We start from the raw sequence: 23,504 nt of genomic DNA, 5'->3' as shown, positions 1-23,504 counted from the left end.
TGAGTCTCATTAGTGAAAGAATAGGAATTATAAATCAGCAAGAAGGAATCTCATTTATTGCTGGTGGAAATGCAAAATTATACAGCCACTTTGGAAAACAATTTGGCTGTTTCTCACCTAAACACTGTCTTACTGCACAATTCAGTAACCATGCTCCTAAGTATTTACCAAACTGATTTAAAAACATAGCCACACAAAACCTGTATGTGATTATTTATAATAGCTTTATTCATGCCAAAAACTGGAAACAACCAAGACATTTTTAATAGGTGAAAGGATAAGAAAATTATGGCACATTCATTCAATGGAATATTATTTGTACGTAAAAAATATGCTGTTAAACCACAAAAGAACACGGATAAAACTTAAACATATTGGAAGTGAAAGAAAGCAGTCTAAAAATGCCATATACTGTGTGGTTCCAATTGTATGATATTCCGGAAAAGTTAAATCTGAAAAAAAAGTCAGCAGCTCTCAAGGGTTTGGGGAGTGAGGGGACTTCTTTAATAGATAAGATTCATGGAATATTTTGGAAAGTGGTGAAACTATTCTGTATGACACTGTAATGGTTGATGCATGACATTGTGCATTTGTCAAAACCCATAGAATTTTACAGTGAGTGAACCTTACTGTATGCAATTAAAAGAATCATTTAGGAGATCTAACATGACAGTTTGGAATGCAGAATGTGACAAAGCAATCTAACCATATTATAAATGTATGAAATGACATCAATGAAGGGATGAAAGAAAAGGGTACAGTTCTAGGTAGTGTTGGAAATGAGTGGAATCTGTAAGACTAAAGGCAAAATAAATTGTACGTAAGCCCTATAGTCTGGTTGATAATGTTGCTGCTCACAGGGTATGGGTTAACAATTGTGATACCATAACTTGAAATTAAACAATGTAATAAATGTACAGTAGATTGTGGGAGCCAGGTTTCTCACTTTTACAGTAGGAGGTTACAGAGAGCAGAAGGAAGAAGCTAGAATGATCCATGTGGTAATGGATTAGATTGAAGACATCAGTATGAGTTCATATTTAACTTAATAGCAATATAGATGATTACATATAGATATCTGTATATACACGTTAGTGGACATACTTATATATTTCCTTTCTCTGTCAGCTGAGAGAGCCTGAAAACAATGACACTCCAGTAGCAACAATTATGCTTAGCACCCAGATCTTGGTTTCTAAAATCATTACCCAATAAAATGAAATAGGACTACTTGAAAAATTGATGATTCAAGGACTGGGCAGGAAATATACAGGATGAACCTAGAATATCTTTTAATGCCAGCAAGAAAGAAAATGCTAAAAAAAAAAAACGATGGGGGTTGTGTCACAGGAGCCAACCGAAAGATCACCTAATGTTCAAAGCTGGAAAAATTTAAGCAACATTATAAATAATGTAGCATTGGATTACAATCTAAAGTATAAAATAAATATCCATGAGTTCATACTGATATAAATAGAAATATATAAATTAGGAAGAAGAGATGAAGTTTCCATGTAGAATTCCAAATAATTGATGTAGATGCTCCATCCTCAAGGAGGTGGCATATAGCTAACTCCCCACTCCTTAAGTGCTGGCTGCTCTTAGTAACTTCCTTCCAAAGGGTACAGTGTGGAAAGAGGGCAGGGGAGAGTAATTTTTCAGTGGTTAACTCTGACTAACCTTACCTTAGCCAGGTAATCGAGGTGAACATGATAGTGATAAGTTGTGTTGATAGTCTTGGTATCATATGACAATTATGGCACTTTAGCTCTGTGGCCTTCCCTCAAAAAGTGTAACCACAGTCTAATCGTAAGAAAAATATTGGACAAATCCTACTTGAGGGGCGTTCTACAAAATACCTGACTAGTACTTCCCAGAACTTACAAGGTCATCAAACAAAAGGAAAGTCTAAGAAACTGTCGCAGCGAAGAGAAGTCTGAAAAGAAATGATTAAATGTATTTTGGGATCCTGGAAGAAAAAAAAAATTAGGAAAAAACGAAGGAAATTTGAATAAATTCTAGACTTCAGTTAATGATAATATATCAATATTGGTTCACATTATAACAATATCAATATTGATTGTAACAAATGTGTCATACAAATATAAGATATTAATAATAGGTGTACTTTGCAATTTTTTGCAAATCCAAAATTTCTCTAAAATAAAAGTTTATTTTAAAAAACTTTAAGACGAGAAAAAGAAAAATGAAAACTATGGATGAATCGAATGTATAGATTTTGAATTATATGGAAACCTTGAATCATATGTCCACCTCTAAGATTATGAGCAAAATAACTTTGGGAGAAGCATATGATGTCTGCTATACTAATTGAAACCTCCTCAAAATGGCACATAATTTTAGGTGGTAGGAATCTTGTGAAATTTCTCAAAAGTATAAGAGACATAAGGGGACTAACTGTAGTATATGATAGCTCTTCTGCACATTTTTCCCCAAATCAATGAGAACAGAATAGTATAATTTCTGAATAAAAATATTGAAATAGTGATTACCCTCACAGACACCTTGGTCTAATATTTTATGTGAAATTTTATATGTGAAAATATTAAAAGATATCATATATAAAAACCTGTATATTCAAGAAAGATATGCTTAGTACATTTGCTTAAAGAAATAAAACCCGTTTAAATTCAATAAGATAAAAATAGAAGTTGACGTTTAAAATCAGAGATAAATTCCTACAGAAATTTTGAACTTTCTTCTCAGGAAAAATTTTATTGCAAAAAAGACAAAACCATTCAAGGGAATGGGATTTGTCATAAGGATATATTCAGGACTGAAAGGACTTTCAAACAACCAAGCAGAGCAAATCCAGGTACATTAGAAGCTGGAATCCATGAAACATTTTCCAGTGGTCTATCTTCTACTCTAATATTTGTTGCGCTTAACATAAAACCACATGCAACTTTTGCATAGTCACTAGGTATTTTAAAAGAATTCATTTTAAAATTGGCTGTTTGGTCTTAGAGATCACAATCATCTCGACCTGATGAGCTTTAAATTAAATTTTGATCTCATTATAGTATTGGAGTAAAGAGAGAGAAAGAATATTATTACATTCCAATAGCAGACATTTCAACAAGTTTGTTGGAGTAAATTAAAGTTTAAGTCAGAGTTAACTATCCAATTAATAGATATCTGTGGGGTCCAGATTTGTGTCCAGATTAAGGTCACATTCTTTTTTCATTTAAAATAAATGATTTCAAATGCCATCTTGTCCATTATTAGAATAGCTTTCTGTTCCATCTGAAGACCCTCCTTCCTGTGGTAATCCAAAAGATTCAAGAGGCGTTACACAGTCCAAAATGTCATCTGGTTAAATTTTATTTACTTCTGGACATAATAACCTCAGGATATACTCCAGGGAGTGCCCAAGTACTGCCTCCATTGTGTAGTAGCAAACTTGTTTCCGCTTGATAGCCAGTGTCCATCACTGTGGAAATCATATCTCCTTTTCAGATTTCAGCAAAAAGTTGTCTGAGGGAAACCTGTTGTGCATTGAGGCCCTTCAAGTCTCCAGTTTAATAATTCACCCCCATATGATAGCTGGAAGCTCTGCTGTTTCTCTTTCTTTTAGCAACAGACCTCACCTGAGTCATGCTTTGTCCTTGGCATAAAATCCACCTAGGCAATAGCCTCAGGGAAAAAAGTAGCTGCAGAGAGCTCAGTTCTCAAAGTCTTCCCTTTCTTCCCTGTTGCTTCCACACAGATCTCATGCCTTGTCTAGTTGTCTCACCTGGAGCATTGGCCTGTTACAAATTATTCAGACTGCCCAGAAAACGGAGATTCTCTCTCTTAAAAGAAAATCTTTTTACTGATGGATATTCTACATAAAAAGCAGCTGTGTAACAAACATGCACTCAAGAAATATTCTATTTCCAGCAGTGCCATAATATTCTTTTGTACCTTCTCTCAATTTCTATCTAATCTAACATTTCCACAGGTAACTGATTTTTTTGAGTTCTACCTTAGAGAATTTTGAAAATGAAATAATTTACATAGACATGTGAATAAAATGATACAGTATGTATTTTGTATGTGGCTGACTTCTTTATTCAACATTATGTGAGTGAGCTTCATCAAAGTGGTTGTACAAAGAGTTAGTTTGTTAATTTTTATTGCTGCATAGTATTTTGACATATGAATATATAAGAGATTGTTTACCCATTATAAACTAGTTCTTAGGAACTAGTTTTTTTTTTTTTTGAGGAAGATTAGCCCTGAGCTAACATCTGCTGCCAATCTTCCTTTTTTGCTGAGGAAGACTGGCCCTGAGCTAACATCCGTGCCCATCTTCCTCTACTTTATATGCAGGATGCCTGCCACAGCATGGCTTGCCAAGTGGTGCCATGTCCACACCTGGGATCTGAACTGGTGAATCCTGGGCCACTGAAGCAGAACATGTTAGCTTAACCGCTGTGCCACAAGGCCAGCCCTTGAGATTGTTTAGCCATTATATTACTAGCAGATGCTTGGGTTGTATCCACACTGGTTCTGTGAATATTCTTGAACATGTCTTTACACATGTTATGATTTGCTTTCAACCTTTCTGAGCTACAACCTGGAGGGATTGTTCTGCCAGACGAACCCCTTCAACTCTTCAGCACTGACTTTAATGCAAGGTTTCTGCAGGTAAATTATCATAGTTTTTCTTTTACTTAGTTTGGTGGGAGCTAGGTAATGTATTTTTCCCTTATTTTTGAAGGATATTTTTTCCAGATATAGAATTCTATGCCTCATCATATTATTGAGATCCTTAGATATTTTAACAAGTGTCTAATAAAGGAAACTACATTGTCAAATAAGCCAGGAATTATTACTAAGATAACATGAACTGGGTTTTGATATTTCAAGCCTCAGAGACTAGATAATGATAGCTAGAATTTATATTTCAGCCTAGGCTTATGTAAATAATTACTTGATTAAACTTGTCCTGAAATATGACTTCCAGCAAAACTTTAGAAATTAATTAGTTATTATGATTTGCTTTTAAAAATTGAGTTATATATTAAAATTAATCTCGTTCTTCTTTGTATCATGCTTAGAGACATTTTAGTTATGGTTTATATAAAATAATTAAAAATTCCAGGGTACTGGAAACTTGTATTTTTGTTTGATCCTTTGCTTCTTCAGGTAAAATAACCTCAACACTCTTTTTTTGTTGTTGTAAAGTTGAATTGAGAAGTATTAAGATTTTCATTTAAATTTCAAAAGGTTATTTTATGCAAATAAGCTCTATTTTATATAATGCTCTATAAAGAACCTCATCAGATCAGAACTTTACTTTTCACATCAGCATATTAAGTCCTACAGAGATAAACCGATCCAAAATGATACATCATCAATTCACAGTATTCTTTTATTTTGAAACTACTATACGGAGAGAAAGAAAGATGATAAAACTTTCTGTTAGGACTTTCGGTTTCCCACTACAAAGTCCAAATTAAACCTAATCTTATATTTTAAAAAAGTCACTAATCCCTTTGTTCACCTGAATATATTATGGACAATTGTGGATGGATTTAACCTTAGGTATGGTTGAAAGCCATGCACCTAGACATTGTAAATATCTTTCTCCTTTTTTTTTCTTTATCCCTGCCTCTTTCTGAATGTTGCCTTCATTCATAAAGGCTGGTTCTCATAAAGGCTGGCTTGTCTCTTTACAACTTCTAGACCAGAGGAGTCTTGTCTATAAATCTAACTAGAAAAATGTCCAGGGACAACTTTAATGTTCCAATTCATCATCTCTAGAGCAATCACTGTGATGTGAGTGGAGTGTTATAATTGTTCCAAATTCGGTCAGATGTCCACTTCTGAAGTCACAGGCTGATTGACAAACCTCAACAGGATCACCCGGTTGGAGTGAGAAAGGACCAGCCCCTCACACAAAGGAGGGAGGCCTTTATCTGAATAATCAGAGAAAAAGAAGTGCATACATGTTGTACATAATAACTACCAATTACAATATTTTGCATTGAGACTTACGCTATGGTAGAATTAGTATTCCTATAATTTGAGACCGTTTTATGAAAGTTTGAGTTTATTTAAAATGACAGTAATTTCAAGTGGATCCCCTACTACTGGGCTTACTATTGCACTAATGCTTGAGTCCTAACATTTCATGTTTTTCGGTGTTTTATGACTCACACAAGTATATTTTCTTCCCCATTATCATGAAAAATCTCAAGAGAAAATTTATTATATTTTACTTACCGTTGACTATAAAGTTCAATAAAAAACTAACTTCCTGGTACACAGACCTTTAAGAACATTATCCTACCTGGCAAAATTACTTAGATATTACTTCTGTTGGTGTCCCTAACGAGGGAAAAATTTTTTTATTTTTCCCACTTTCGTCTGTCTCTGAGACAAAAGTCTGTCTCTGAGACAAAAGTTGTGAAAGTGCCACAAGTTGGTATTTTTCCCATCGTCTCATTTTGCCATTGATAGAAATGTGAAGACAAAGAGGAAAGGCTAGTAGTGGGGAGGTGTGGTAAAGAAGCGGTACAGATAATATCTAGCAGCAGTATGTGGAAAACTGATGCAAGGGAACAGCAGAGGTCTTGTGCCCACCCTATATGACCTTTAAGAAAAATACTGCTGTCAAAGTCAGTTCACCTTTAATAATGACCCACTGCATGGTGTACTGTTGTGAAAAGTCCTTTAAGGATGTACAATGACAGAAGCTTATGGGATAGGTTAAGTGGGTCTGTCATCTCAGATCGTATTTTTCTGCAAACTTGCTTTTGATGGTGTGGGGGATCAGAATTTGTCACCCCACAATGTGTCTTTGGGGCTTGATTACTTTTAAGAACAAAAGACTCAGCAAGAAACTTTGACCATTCCCCCTCTGTCTAAAAGAATTTAAGACAGAAAGCCTGTTCCAGGAAGGAGCCAATACCATCAGATAACTATAGTATAATATAAAACAGGTGTGATAGGGAGGAACCTAGCAAGGCCATTTGATCAAAGTCCTGTCCATCTCTCTTTGTTTTACAAGGCATGATAAATGTTTGTTTACCAAACGTTTGCATTTCTCTCTCCATGTGAATTGCCTTCCTCCCCTTTGAAGTCCCAAACTACTTCCCCCAACATCCTCTTTTGTCTTTAGATGAAGATCACATTAAGGTGGTGGCTTCAGCCATTTGGAGGAGTTACTCAGTTTTCCAGGGTTTCACCCACATACACGTGTTATTAAAATTGTTTGATTTTCTCCTTTTATTCTCTCTCATGTCAATTTAATTCTTAGATCAGCCAGAAGGAACCAGAGGCTATGGGAATATTCTTCCTCCCCTACAACAGTGAAGAATTTCATTAACTTATTATTTTGGAGTTCGCATATGCTGAGACAACTTGATAAGAGCTGGAATATAGTATGCACCAGGGAGTTTTGTAATGAAAAGGGGTAATTTCCCACATCAGAAAGATGTATAGTAAGAAAAATGACTTGGAGTAACTCATCGAACTTTGCAGGTTACCAGTACTGGATATTTATATTTAAATCTGAAAGATGCTTTTGTAACTTAAGTTTATTAATTTGAAATGTAAAAGATTTTACTTAAAAATAAATTTTTAAGTTAAAAGAATACTTTTTTTCACAGGAAGCTGTTCACTCATTCTCACTGGCCTAAAGCATTAAATAAGAAAGGAAGGAAAGTGCTACAGACCCTATAAACATATGAACAGGAGGAATATGAATTCAATTTTACCATCCCATGTTATAGGTGTGGTTTATAGAACACTATTTCAGAGGTTGGAGAAATTGGAATTTCCCTTGTACATTATCGTAATGTGCATGGTTTTTATCACCAGTTTATAAAATGTAATTGTTAAAGGTGTCAAAAATTCTATATATTTATATCTGAACAAGTACATTAATAGTCTATCTATATGAAGCAATGAATAGAAATAAAGTTATAAAAATAACTAATATGGGTCTAAAGATCTAGTATATAAAATTATATACATACCTATAAAAATGTCCAAAAGTATGATGCACATCATAAAATTCATGGAATGCGATTCTGACCCTCCAGAATGTAAATTGTATTCACCTAAAAGTGTTTAACAGAGAAATTCACAAAAATGATAAATTAATATAAATTTTTAAAGTAAACCTAAATTCAGCATTTTCCAATATGGTATTCTTATTGAGAGCTTAGTGTATATTAAGGGCTTTGCATACATCGTCTCATTTTATCCTCATTTCAAAGGAGATTTCTATTTTAATCCTCAATTTTGAGAAAAAGAAATGGAAGCTTAGTAGACTAAACAATTTCCCTAACAAAAAGTAAAAGCAAACCTATTTATTGCCCAGTTCCAAATCCATGTTTTCCTAATTTCAAAATTGATGTTTTTAACCTTTTGTTGTAGATGTTTCTACTACAAATATTCTACTCATATTTGATTAATACCTAGCATGAAATATACCTATGAAATACTCATATTCTAAAAAGAGTTTGACTTTGAAAGACTCAGTGTGCAGTTTATCTGTCTCTTTTTAAAAGTCGAAACCTTAATACTTGGCACCACTACTTGGGAGTGTTTTTATTCCCACATCCATTTATTCATTAAATCATTTAATAAAGTTTTATTAAGCTCCAACTATGTCCTACACGCTGTTCTAGGTGCAGCTGATACAGCAGGAAAAAAATAGACAAAAACTATGTCCTCATGGAGATAACATTCTGGAGGACAGAAATAGGAATAAAACAAATAAGTATATATATGCCATTTTAAAGACGGGAAATTCCATGAAAAGAAAAATTAGAGAGCATAACAGGGTACATTTTATATATATGTTGCAATTTTAAGTAGAATGGTTAGTGAAGTCCTCACTAATGAGGTGAGCAAAGACACAAGCGTCGTAAGTAAAGAACCAGGTGGATGTCTGGGGAAAGAATATTTCAGACACAGGAACTGCAAGGATAAAGGCTCTGAGATAGAAATGTGTGGAGTGTTCAGTGAAAAGCCAGGTGACCAGCAGAGAGAGTAGAGTGAAAAAATACTGGAAGATGAAGTCAGATGGAAATGACAAAATCGAGGCATCAGACCTTGTATGCCACTGTAAGAACTTCAACTTTACTTGGAGTGAAATGGAAACCCTTGAAAGATATGGAACAGAAGTGTGACAAGACCTGATTTAAATTTTAACAGGACCATCTGGTGTGGTGTAAGGCCTGACAGTTGGCTTTTCTTTTGGTAAGGGAAGTGCCTACCGTAAGATTTGAATGCCAAAGCATCCGTCTCAAAGAGGCATCAGGCTATCTTGAATAAATGCCTTGCCAGCCACAGGAACAGAGGAGTTAGTAATAGAAACTTAATTTTATACATTCTAAGTTTAAGATGCTGACTACAATCCAGGTGAAGATATTAAATAGAAAAGTGGATATAAAATCTGGAGTTTGAGGGAGTTCTCCGGGCAGGACGTATACATTTGGGATTCATCAGTTTATAGGTGGCCTGTGAAATCTTACAATTGGATGAGATCCCCTAGAAAGAGAGTCAGCAGAGAAGGTCATGAGGCACTCTAACAATAGGAGGTCACTTGCATAGACAAAGAGAATTTATCAAAGGAGACTGAGAAGAAATGGCAATTAAGTAGGATGAAAAGAAAGGAAGGAATGGGATGCTGAAAGCCAACTGGAGAAAATGTTTCAAGGAGAAAGTAATGATAAGCTGTGTTAAAGGCTGCTGGTCTGGTGATAAATATTAAGACTAGAAACTGAATAACAAATTTAATAACAACATGAATATCATTGTTGGCCTTGGCAAGTGCACTGTTGATAGAGCGAGAGAAAATGTCTGACAGGACTGGATTCAAGAGACATGAGGAGGAGGAAAATTGGAGACAGTAAGTATATACAACTTTTTCAAGAAGCTTTTCTGTAAAGGAGAACTAGAGGGAAAATTGAAGTCAAGAGAAGATTTTTGTTCGTTGAAGGAGAAAAAAATCATTTCCTCTCTTCCAAAATTAGAAAAATTGAAGATGCAGGAAGGACAAAGGGGAATTGCACAAGAAATTTCCTTGAATAAGTAGGAAGACATGGAAGCTGGTATATGAGTGATAGTATTTGCCTTTACTAGGAATATAGGCAGTCTGTCCTTAAAAAAGATTGCAAGAGGGTAAAAATATGTGGGCATGGGTAGGTAAATAGATGGCGTGGTAGAAACTTGCAAATTACTTCCTCTGATTCAATTTTCTTTGTAACTTAGGAAGTGAGGTCATCAGTTGCAAGGATAGAGGAAGAGGGTTTGAGGAGATGATTTTTACGTGAAATCATCACATATAATAACTAGAGAATGGACAGCAGAGATGGGATAATATGACTGCTTATTAGCATTAAGGGCCCATTTGAGAGTAAAAGACCTGAATAAACTTGCCTCGGCAGAAAGGTAATGTATCTTTTTCCAGACACATTCTGCTGCATTTCCTGTTGTATTCCGCAAAATTATCTCTAGATGATAGGAAAGAAAAATCTACTCAATTGCTTTGTTAGAACCACTTGATCTCCCCTAAAGAAAAACCACTATTTCCACTCAGGTTATATCTTAATCACAGCTTGAATTGAAACGTGAAGCTGAAGGTCAGAGCGTGTCCTGTTGCTCTGCTCTCTGGAGTATATATGAATACATGATCACGTAGAGGAGCAGAATTTGCTACCCCAAAATATATCTCTTTGGCATGATTATTTTCAAGAGCAAAAGACTCAGGAAGAAACTTTGACCTTTCCTCTAACTGACTAAAAGAATTTAAGATAGAAGGCCTGTTTCAGGAAAGAGCTAATACCATAGATAACTATATGATAATATGAACTAGGTGTGGTGAACAGGGAGGAACCTAGCAAGGCCCGTTTGATCAAGGTGTGACTATGGACCTACTAGGAGCAGTTCTACTGTCCCCATCTTACCATCGGAGTAATTTAGAGTTGTTTTTCAAGAACCGAGAATGACTTCTTGTCCAGGTCAGGCTGGTTGAGACCACCAACACATCAACAAGGCCTGTGCAAATGCCCTGTAACGGACCCTTTTGATGTTAAGGGGCTGAAAACTCCATCCTCAGATCATGCTAACACCACCATTTTGTGAACATATGTCCAATGAAGAGCCATGAAACTTGACTACGCTTGCCCAGATCATCAATTACCTCACTTCTCCTTACTTCCAATCATCTAGCTCCACATTTCAGATCACCCTGCCCTTCATCCCATAACTTTTGCCCCAAGATCTAGATGGGGGGACAGATTCGAGAGCATTGCCTCATCTCTCTCTGCTGGTTGTCCTTTCAATAAAGCCTTTCCTTTTCTCAAAAGCCGATGCTGTAATAATTTTTTTTTTTTTTAATGTGCGTTGGGCTGAGAATCACCACTTTGTGTGGTAACAAATGTCTTCCCCATGTCCCATTGTCTTTGAAAGGCACAGCAAACATTTGTGTACCAAACATTTGCTTCTCTTTCTCCATGTGACTTACCTTCCTCCCCTTTGAAGTCTCAAACCACTACTCACAACATCCTCCTTTGTCTTTAGCTGAAGATGGTATTTAAGGTGGTGGCTTCAGCCATTTTGGCAAGTTTCTCAGTTTTCCTGGGTTTCTCCCATGGATGCACGCTATTAAAATTGTTTGATTTTCTCCTCTTATTCTGTCTCATGTCAATTTAATTCTTAGGCCAGCCAGAAGAACCTAGAAGGGTAGAGAAATATTTCTTCCTCCCCTACAATCATTTAACTCTTATTTTCAGCTCTGTGCAACATGCAGGCTCAACTGAAATTTTCAGGATTTTATTTAATTGGTTAAATATGTAATAAATAATATTTCTTCATATATGTGTGTTTTACTTTCAAAATTAATAACTTAGGAGAGTATTGTTTTGTTTTGTCCCTAGCAAGAATAGAATAGAGGTTTTCCTAGAGTTCAAACTCTCATGATAGAGTAGAAATAATGATTTCCCTGAACAGAAGGCAAAAAGTATAAGCTGACAGGAATGACAGGAACAGGCATGTAATCCTGTCATAAAATGGGAATAAATGCTATGATTTGTAAGTAACATGGATTTCTTTTCTATATATCTATTTAAAACTCAGAATTTTCAGTCAACCTCTCCATATCCATCTCTAGAGATGAAATAAAAAGCTTGCTAAAATGTCCATCACTTAAAGCCTGCATTTTGACTGAACAGGCAGTGCAAAGCTCTTAAGGAAATTACCTTAAGGAGATAAGCATCTTACATTCGGGGGCTGAGATTTTGAGTAGGGAAGCATAAAATAGAAATATCTTTTGAAATTCCTAAATTGCATCCTATGCATAAAAATATGCACAATAACTATCTTAACTTCAAGAAGAAATTGTATTTTCCCTCCCCAAGACTTTACTTTTTATTGAAATAGTAGTTAGGGCACTGTGGCTGTCGGGAGGCACCTGATGCCAAAGTTCCCAGTCAATGAAATTCTTGACATTGGCCATCTAAGATTGTCCCTGATCAATTGGCTTCCTGAAACCTGTGCAATGTAGTTGTCTATCCCCTGTTATCCTGAGGGTAAATTTTAAGGGATGTTTTTCTCTCTCCTTTTTTTTAAGTTAGCATTGCCTTTTTCACTTTTAGTCATAAACTCATAAATCCTCTTTCTTCACTCATTCATTCACACTAACTCTAAGGTCAGGAGCATTGTCCATCAACTACAATAATATTTCTAGAAGCCACTCATAGAGTCTAAACTACAAGTTTTCACTTTTTTTCTTACTCCTTTTTGGATACTGAGTGTCTTGTCTATGTGATACACCCTTTGGGTCACTTCGATTGTCCTTTCATTCTAAGAGAAGCCTTCAGTTATATTATTACTCAGCCAAGTAGTGAAAATGTCTTTATATATTTTCCTTATCCAGTTATTCACAGAGTGCAAAATTTGGCATGTACCTCACTAGAAAGGGAAAAAAGTCCATAAGCTGCTGACACAACATTATGATACTTAAAATCATCAAACTGTAAGGAAATTAAGTCTGTAATAACAGTAGTTTTGAATTTCAAACTCTCCATAATTTATGAATGCCTATATAGACTTAATCTCACACAATCTCATGTACATTTCAGGAAGCTTAGATAAAGCTATGACTCAAAAAGCATACAAATATTTCAAACCTTACTTAATTTGCAAGGCAAGGTTTTATATGGTTAGATCTGATTGTTAATATTCCAAATAAAATTTGTTATGATGAATATTAGTCCTAAAGTAATTTTCATAATAAGCGCTTTTTAATAAAAATATTACAAAACATTTTGTAATAACACTATAGCATCAATCACTTTATGATATGTTTGCTATGTCAGAGTCAATAAAATAATTATATTTTAATATTTATAACTAATATCACAGCAAGCTATATTAAATGTCAGCTTTTAAATGCTTTGTTTCATTTAATAAATTTAAAATCTACCAAAACCTAAAGATTATTATAACGTGATAATTTACAGAATCCTTAATAGACCAACACAATGATTATACCAGAGAGATTGCCATTTCTATATGTTACATACACATCTCTGTATATTTCGAAGTATTTTTCATGGAAGAATTACATTTAGTATAAAGCTGAATGACAATTAGTTTTGTGAAAATCTTGAGTATACATCTACAGGAAAAAAAATTAAAAACAAAACATTATGAAAAAAGCTTTAAAATTAAGCCCCTGAACTCAGCTGTGTAGACATTTTCTCTCCCTCTCCTTCTTCCTCCATTTCTTCCTTTCTTTTGCTTGCTTGCTTGATTGTGGCTTTTCTTTCCCTTGTAACAAAGCTGTTAACTTTCTCTGGCTCTCATTTAACCAATACTAAGGGAAATAAGCAACTTGATCTCGAAACTTGGTGTCTTTAGGGTTACTTTAGGCTTGCTTTTTTCTCTTTCCTAATTTTTCTCTCTTCTGAGTGGTATCTAGATGTAAGGGAAAACTATATCATATCATGGCAGCTAGAAAGGAGCCTCTGACACATCCACTTTCCTCTTGATTCTCACGGCCACGCACTGAAAATGGAGTTGAGGGAACAGAACTTTCTGACCTGTGTTGGTATGCACGATGTCTGTTGTTCCCTGTCACAGCCTCTGGTTGTAAAGTTCTCTTACTTTACTCCCAGATCTCTTCAAGTCTATGGACTCTATGAGTAATATCTTGAACTCAAAGACACATATAGGAAAACCTTGGTCTTGCCCAATTTAACATTGAGTGGGAGTGGGGCCCTTTTGGTTCTCTCACTGCCTAAAGATGCCGTGCCATCCAGTCTACTCTTCTCAAGCTGTCCAGCATTCAGACTGGGAACTCTACATGGAAGCTTCCTGCTGGATTTTCAGAGTCGCAGAGGGAAAAACACCTCTCTATTTTCAGCTTCTCTTCTAACCTCTTGGGATTCTTATTAAAGTGCTCCCATCACTGAGACACCTCACAGATTCTAAAGGAATAAAGACTCATATAATGTCTGTTGTGTATCCTCTAAATCTCTCTAGGACCCCTGGGTAGCCTAGGAATGGATTTCTTTTTTGTTGTTGTTTCATGGAATACATTACCTCCTACTGCCTGCCAAACACTATGGTACATTTTTATAATCTCAATGCTCTAGGCTTCGAATGCCGATTATTTGAAATCTACAGACTTATTCTCTATTTAAAAAAGCTGGGTTCTTGAAAATTAAAACATTGTTTTTAGAACTGTTTCCCCAGAATTGGAAACCAACGCTGTGTTCTGTCTTCCCTGTTCCTGGTTAGACTTAGCTGGACATAGCTCTCCTCTTGAGGCATGACTAATTGTCACTTTATTGGCAGGAAGAACAACCAGATGAGGAAACTATACTAGAAAATACATGTAATCCAATTACGTTTAGAAAGAACATATACCTTAGCTTACCTAGATATTAAAATATGATACATTTGCTGTTGATTAAAGTTATTAGCAATTTCTGTTTAAAATTTTGTCAATAAATTTTGTAAAGACATATTTTTCAAGGAATTGCTCTCTAATCAAATAAAGATACTTGTTTTTGTTTTACTCAAAGAAAATTCTCCTTAAACCACTCAAGTTGTTGCAAGTTTCCTTTCTGGCTAGTTATTTAAAAAAAAAGTTTTCTGGATAGCTATATTTGGAAGAATCTTGAAAAATATAACCTGCTGTGTATTGCTATTCTGTCTCCAGCTGTGAGCAATAAACTTTCTTTGACCACATATTGTAGCTTTCATTGTGGAGTTAGATTGCACATGCTAGTGGATAGCAATCCCTTCTCTTTCCAATCCTAAATTCACAAACTTCATAAATATTTAATTTGCTGAAATTAGAGCTAGGAGGGCAGGAGGTAATTCTAGTAACAGCACTCAGATTATGAAAGCAAGCAAGAGGCTATATGTACAGTAAAAATAGAAAAGGGAATAAAGAATCTTTGCAAGGCAAAGCTATCTCTTTTCACACTCAGTGGTTCCTCAAACTTTGCCATGCAAGCACAAATGTTCCAGAAATAATAGTTTTGCCTCTGTCTTACATAATTTGTTTTCCACAGAGAAGATTTAGAATACCTTGATTCCAACAACCCCGATTTATCTTCAGTGACATCCGAATTATTTAAGGCCTTCATTAAACATTAACAGCAACAATACAAAACAACAACAGAAACCCTGAGACTTTCTCAACGATTTTAGTTGTTTTACAATTACCATTAACATGGAAATAAAGCTGATTCAAGCCTAGAGGAAAATTATAAAAGCATTTGAATCGTAAAAGCATTTTAACAAACATGTTTGTTATTTGAACTTTATTATTTGAACTTCACATTTCCTTAGCCTTTGATTATCAGAGATATACTAATAGGGAAAAATACAGATATTTGTCACTTGTTTTGAAAAGTAGTAAATTGATGATTCCTATTAAGGGACAAAATATTTATTGATAAACCTCTTTAAATTAAGTGCTAAGAAAATGTGGTTGACATAAGCTGTATTAATGATTATGTGATAATCATTTTCATTTTTGCCAGGAAAATAAAAATAAAATCTCTATTTTATGGAATAATAGGCACAATTTAATCTATTTAATTTAAAAATGCAAAAAAACCCCACTAGCTTTTAAGTAGGTTTTATTATAGAAAAATTCTGTTTGTTTTTAATATATAGTTGAACTTTTACTTTCAGTAATGACAGTAATATCTAGAATGGTATTAATATCCTAGACCAGTAGCTTTCAAAATTTTGCCCTCAGAAATTTGTTATACACTTAAAAATCAATGAGGACCCCAAAGATATTTTAATATGGCTTCTACCTAGCTATATTTACCATATTAGAAATTAAAACTAAGAAATTTGCCAATTTATTTAATAATTCATTTAAAAATAAGAATAATAAGCCAATTTTGTGTTAACATAAATAATATATGTTCTATGACACTTTACAAATCTATTCAACAACTGGGTTAATAGAAGCCAACTGGATTCTCATGCTTGCTTCCGCATTCAGTTTGCTGTGATGCACACAGCATGCAGTGTCTGGAAATTACACTGTGTGCTTGTGAATGGAAGAAGGTGAAAAAGAAAAATAATACAATGTGACGTATACCTTCTTTGAATACACAGGCTCATTCTTTTGTATTTCCTCCATGACCTATCTAACATACACATGCATTTAAGTAATGCTACAAGCAATTTGAGGTTTCTGTAGCACAGAATATTTTAATTAAATATTTAAATCATTTTATTCTAAAGATGGTAAAGTTATATGTGTCAGGAGGTTTCTGAAATTTTGGATAATGTAGCCATATTTCTTCTTCCTATGTAATAAACTATCAATAAACAAGCAAGTACATGTATGCCTAATATACTAATACACAAATACATGCCTCAGATCATGCTGGTTAAGCAAAGGTCTCTCTGACTTAGAATACCTCCTTTGACTTCTCTTTCTCCAGGTTGAGCACCAGGTTGTCTCCCTGGGAACTCTAATTCATCCTTAGCACATATTATGTTTCTGTATTCATTCTCTTTCTCTCTCTGTCTATCCTTTGCCTATAAAAGGCAGATATTATTAGTACGGACTTAATACATTTCATTGAATGAATGGGATTCTGGTTTGATTGTGTGTTTGTTTCTTCACTATTTTGTCAAGTCTGGTTGACTTCTGGACTAGACTCATATTTAAAAAATTGGATTTTTATCACTTTTCTTTAGGCTATCTTTTGTGTCCCATTACCATCTCTTCTCCTCTCTGATTTTCAACCAAAATAGAATCTAATACATTTGCCCTCTTGGTACACCTATTATTGACGTATTATTAAACCTTAACCCAAAGCAAGAGAACTAAACAAGCCTGCAGAAGCTTAACCTGGAGAAAATGAAATGGGTCTAATTAAAGACTAATGTTAAGAAGCAAATTAAATTATGTGCATGCTAGTGGACAAAACATGCTTATCGCAAAGAATGGTAGATGTAGGAATTGTCTGCCTGTGACTTTCAGGACATAAAATTAGAGAGACAGTAGATGGCGATTCAGATAACAACTGATTCCAAGTTAGTAAAACATATATGAAGAAATTGTTTGGCTTAGCACTTACTCATTCATACTTGCTTGCCTATACTTTTTGCTCATGCTATTAGAGGAGAACTATAGACATTCCCAAACTGACAACTAATTATCGAGTTGATTTAGAATGTTTTAAAAAATCCAACTAAGGTATAATTTTGGTTACTGAAAACTGATGATATTTTAAAATACTTAGATTTATGTATAAAAGTACAAGAATGTTTTTACTAATAAATATTGTATTCTTACCTATTTTAAGCTGCTTATATTTGCATATTGCCATTAATAAAACTAATAACTATAATTAATTTGCTACAAAAATATACTTCTTGGGTTTTTGTATAGTTTATGTTTCAATCTAAGCATTCCAAATTAAGAACAAAGAGAATCTTTAACAATTAACTGAATATGGAGAAGTATATCCATTCCTTGCCTGCATTGTTTCACTGACAATGTTTGAATGTGCACATGGGTATACATTTGTGTGTGTGTGTGTGTGTGTGTGTGTGTGTGTGTGTGTGTGTATGTGTGCAGGAGAAAGAGACCATCATAAAATTAACCCCTGAATATTATTATATCAGAGGTCCAACCACTAATCTTCCAGAATGTCATTTTTGTTGGCAACTACTCATGGATCAATGAAACACTGTTGCCTGCTCAATGCAATAATGCAATCCTGACCCAAGACAGTAGGGTCTTAACAACTAGTGCTGTAGTTATTTTATTATCAGTTCGGTAATTAAGTAGTCTTTTGGAATCAGAATATATAACTTTCCATACAGAATACTAGACATCATCCAACATAACATGGTAACTAGAAATATTATTAATTAATTAATGTAGTGCTTACTCCCTGATTTTGAAAGAAAATTGAAATATTCCCCACATTAAAGTAATTTGAGTTTGTAGCTTTTCTGAAATTCTGTGACATTCTAGAACATTCTTTCTATTAAATACAATTTCAAATGTTTATGAAATGTTATAATTTAAAAGTAAAAAATTTAAAAGTCACATATATTATAAAATCTACTTATTATCCCATTAACTTTCATGAGACTTTTAATTGGCTTGTGGTCCTTAAGGATTTTTTAAATTATTTTTAAAATTATTACACAGTAAAATTGAACTTTTTTGGTGTAAAGTTCTTTGAATAGATTTGTGTAACCACCACCACAATTATGACAATTCTATTAACTCTTGCATGCTCTTCCCTTATAGTCATATTCCACTCCAACACTAAACCCTAGCAAACACTTCATCACTACAGATATTTTCCTTTTGGGAAGATCATATAGATAAGATCATATACTCTAACCTTTCGACACTGGCTTCTTTTACTCATCATAATGCCTTTGAAATGCACCCAAGTTGTTGGATTTATCAATAGTTCACTCTTTTGTATTGCTGCACACTACTACATTGTGTTACACAGCCCAATTTGTTTTTCCATTAACTGGTTGAAGCACATTTGAGTTGTTTGCAATTTCTGACAATTATGAATAAGGCTACTATAAGCAATCATATATAGGTGTTGGTGTCTACCTCAGTTTTATTTCTCTAGGGTAAATACATAGGAGGAATTTTTATCTTACTTTTTCAATAGTTTGATTATGTTCCAGCTATTTGATTTGGATATGTCTAGGTGTTGATTTCGGCAGGTTTACTCTGTTTGAGGTTCTCTGAGTGTCTGTATATTTCATCAGACTTTGGAAGTTTCTGCTATTATTTCTTCAAATATTTTTTCCACATTCTTTCTTCTCTCCTGGGGCTTTGATTACACAACTGTTAGACCTTTGTTGTTGTTCCACATGTCCCTAAAGCTCTGCTTATTTTTTGTTTACCTTTTTGTACTGATTATCTTCAAGTTCACTGACTCTTTCCTCTGTCACCTACATTTTACTATTTAGCTCATCTAGTGAGTGTTATATTTTGGTAATTGTCTCTTTCATTTCTAAAATTTCCATTGGTCCTTCATTATATCTTCTATTATTTTGCATAACCCTTCTATTGATCTATCTATCTGTTTCAAGAGTTTTAAGGATTACTTGGAGTATTTATACAACAGTTGTTTTAAAATCATTTTTCAGATAATTCCAACATCTGTGTACCTTGGGGTTAATATCTGTTTGTTGTCATTTCCAGATGTGTTGAGATTTTCTTGGTTCTTATGATGGCAAAGGAGTTTGGATTGTATCCTGCATATTTTGAATATTCTACTTTGATGTTTAAATGTTATGAAGGATGTTGATAAATTTGCTTTAGCAGATACTTGGTTCAGGCCATAAAAGCTAAACCACCTTCTGTGGGCTGTGATCCCAATGTGAGTTTAGCCTCATAGCCTTTGCAGTGTTATTTGAAGCTGCCCAACATGTCTTCCAGCCAGTGGCCAGTCTGGGACCTGGGCAGTGAGCTGACTGTTAGTTAATTCTCCGTGTCTTTGATATACTGATTAGGATAAGATACACACTTGGGGGTGAGCCCATGAATTGTGTAAATTCTTTTATTTATTTATTTATTTATTTTTGAGGAAGATTAGCCCTGAGCTAACTACTGCCAGTCCTCCTCTTTTTGCTGAGGAAGCCTGGCCCTGATCTAACATCCATGCCTTCTTCCTCTACTTTATATGTGAGACACCTACCACAGCATGGTGTGCCAAGCAGTGCCATGTCCGCACCCGGGATCCGAAGCAGCAAACCCCGGGCCGCTGAGAAGAGGAACATGCGAACTTAACCGCTGTGCCACCAGGCCGAACCCTGTGTAAATTCTTTATGGGATTGCTTTCCTGAACTCCTCCCTCTCTGTGATATCCCTGGAATTTTCTGTTACTCAGGGTCTCCCCTTTCTTTCTTCAGCCAGAAAGCTAGAGTTTTAGTTACTTTATTCTGCTATATGTTTCTTTGACCTCTCATGGCAACAAGCAGCAAAAGGATAGAAAAAGATTTTTTTTTAAAGGCAATGGCATTTCTGTGGTTTTTTTTTTAAAGATTGACCCTGTCTAACATCTGTTGCCAAATTCTTTCTTTTCTTCTTCTTCTTCTTCCAAAGCCCCCCAGTACATAGCTGCATATTCTAGTTGCAAGTCCTTCTAGTTGTGCTATGTGGGATGCTGTCTCAGCATGGCTAGATGAGTGGTGCTAGGTCCGCATCCAAGATCCAAACCAGCGAAACCTTGGCTGACCTTAGTGGAGCACGTGAACTTAACAACTCAGCAACAGGGCCAGCCCCAGGAACAACATTTCATGATTCAGAAAGAGTCCCCACCTTCAAAGTTTGGCTCCTTCCATGAGATTGTTTAGGAGCTAAGATGCAATTTATAAATAAAATAAAATAAAAAAGCAAACTTGAAATTCTGCACTTTCTCTGAGCATTAGGAATTCCCATTCCTGTTCCTCAAGCTAGAAATAGGAGGGTGCTCCTGGAGCTTCCTCTGTGTGCGCCAGGGCACGTGTCCCAGTTCCAGGGCATGTGCATGGGGCTAAGGATAACAGAGGTGCATAAACGATAACCTCACTGCCAGTTTGTTGGTACTTTGCATTTGAATCTTATCCAATTCACCTGCTCCTATTTACTTTTTAGAGACCTCTGACAGCCGCTGCATGCATTCTGTCCACATTTTACAATTGACTTCAGTAGGACAGGCAGAGTGGAATGTTCCTCCTGTATCCAGAACTGAAACTGTTTTTTCAAAGTTACTATTTCTTATTATAAGATTTAGATAAATAGCTATTAACAAGTGACTATGCCCAGAGCATAGGTTGTCAGACAGTAATAAAAGCATGATATTTCAGCAATAACTGTCACAATTTCCCTTCATGGTGATAGTGGAGTTAAAACAAGTAAGGTTTTAATGTCTAAGAGTGTTTTGGACTTTCACATATTAAAAACACACAAGTGAATAAATGAAATTCTGTTATATCACACATGCTACAATTTTTGAATATGACTTTTGCTTTGATATGAAACAAGTAAAATAATAAAAATAAAGATATCTCTTAAAATCACAAGCATTAACAGCTTTCTATATAATAATTTGTTATTCATCATTGTGAACAGTGAGAATGTTTCAAAAATATTTTCCATTTTTGAAGTGTAAAGGAAGTGGGAAAGTACTGACAGTTATTACTATTTTGATATGGTTTCAGATGTAACAGAACCAATTATCTGTCTTTAATTTTTTGAAGAACGAATGCATATCATTTCACAGCTGACAGTAATTTATGTACTGCTATCAGACTTTGGTCATTTCTTTCTGTCAAACCATTGTTAGTTACTATTTATGTAGAAAATAAAGGCAATCATTTAGACCTAATTCCTAAAGATAATATGCTGGTTTAATTAAATAATAAAATATCATCCTAAAATATATTTTTTACCAACCCTGAATCACTTTATTTTTCAATATGTTTCCTTTTCATTTTACTTGGGGAGATATTATCACCACAAATTAGAACTGAATCAAAAAGATAATGCCTACAATAATCTAGTCTATCCTAAAATACAAGCAGATCTTAGACAGATTTCAAAATTAGTGGCACAGGTATTTTATTAAACAGATGTCTGCAAATATTATAAGTAATGAGAAGACACCTTGCCTTTCTCATTTCTTTTAGAGATTATTAAAATAAGCTTAATAAGACTACTATGAAGAGAAAACAGAAGAAAAAGTAAAATAATTATAATTCCTTTATTTCTACCTAGAAGGCCATAGCAAACTTCACACAAGATATACAATTTTAAATCCTTCTACAAAAATGTTCATCCTTATAAGATGTCAGATTCTTTTTAGCCTTATCACTGTCATCATATATCTCATATCTTATAAATGAATCCTTATTTATATTTCCTTTAGAAACGTACTTAGAAGAAGTATTTAGAAAAGTACTTAGATGTGTTCTTTTGTGGAATCCAAACTCAGTCAACCCTGCTATTCCATTTTGAGCTTTCCCTGTTCTAAATATACCATCTGTAGCGTTCATACTTTCCAGGTGTTTCTGGGGCTGTGTAAAGTTTAAATACTTTCATGACTTCACTCAGTCCAGAAGCCAGGGCTTCAGGATAAGAAACAGAAAACATTCTAGGCATGTTAAATACCAAGATATTTAATGCAGGGGAATAAGTGCTTAGAAAATAGTTGGAAATGCTGGAGAAATGAAAGGCAAGGGCAGGTTGCCAGTATAGCTGATTTAAAAGACACACAGAAACCCTATTATCCAGAGGTAAAAGCCTGCTACTGTTGCTGCTGCCACCGTGTCTATAGCCACAGTTCCTGTGGCCATCCAAATGAGGATGAAAAACACAGAAATATTGACTCTAGCAGCTGCCGCTGCTTCTAAACAGTTTCATAACATCACTTGCTAGCCAAAGTGCAGCAGGAAAAATGATGTCAAAACTCCTGAGTTCATCTATTGAGCCTAACTCACATTCTAGAATCCTAGCTGTAAAGGCATCTAGAATATGTGATTTTGAGTTTCCCATTCTTAGTTTTATAGGAAGGGACATAGAAGAGGTTGGAAATTAATGTAAAATATTAGTCAACATATCCAACACATATGGGATATTAATTTTTATACAAATGTCCATTCGTTTAACTCTGATGTCTTTATGAATTTAGTTCCAAACATCTGGATAATTTGCATTTGTTTAATAATGCCTTTATGCACCATTAATCCTGAGGACATGGCATTTACGCTGAATGTGGGAACTCTGACTTTGTTGTGTAATATTAAATATTTTATGTCTTTCAGCTAAGTTGAAAGGAATATCTTAAACTGCTCAAGAAGGAAAATATTTATAGGGTTATAAGAATTTAAAAGTAAATAAAGTTATTTATTGTATAAATTTATCAGAATTGGGGAGTAAGAATTTTGTTTGGACGGTAACTTGAGGTTTAAAAATATAATTCTCAGGGCCAACCTCTATGGCTTAGTGGTTAAGTTCAGCGTGC

This window comes from Equus asinus, chromosome 3 (genome assembly GCF_041296235.1).
Source record: "Equus asinus isolate D_3611 breed Donkey chromosome 3, EquAss-T2T_v2, whole genome shotgun sequence".
Lineage (NCBI taxonomy): Eukaryota > Metazoa > Chordata > Mammalia > Perissodactyla > Equidae > Equus > Equus asinus.
This window is presented reverse-complemented; position numbering follows the sequence as displayed.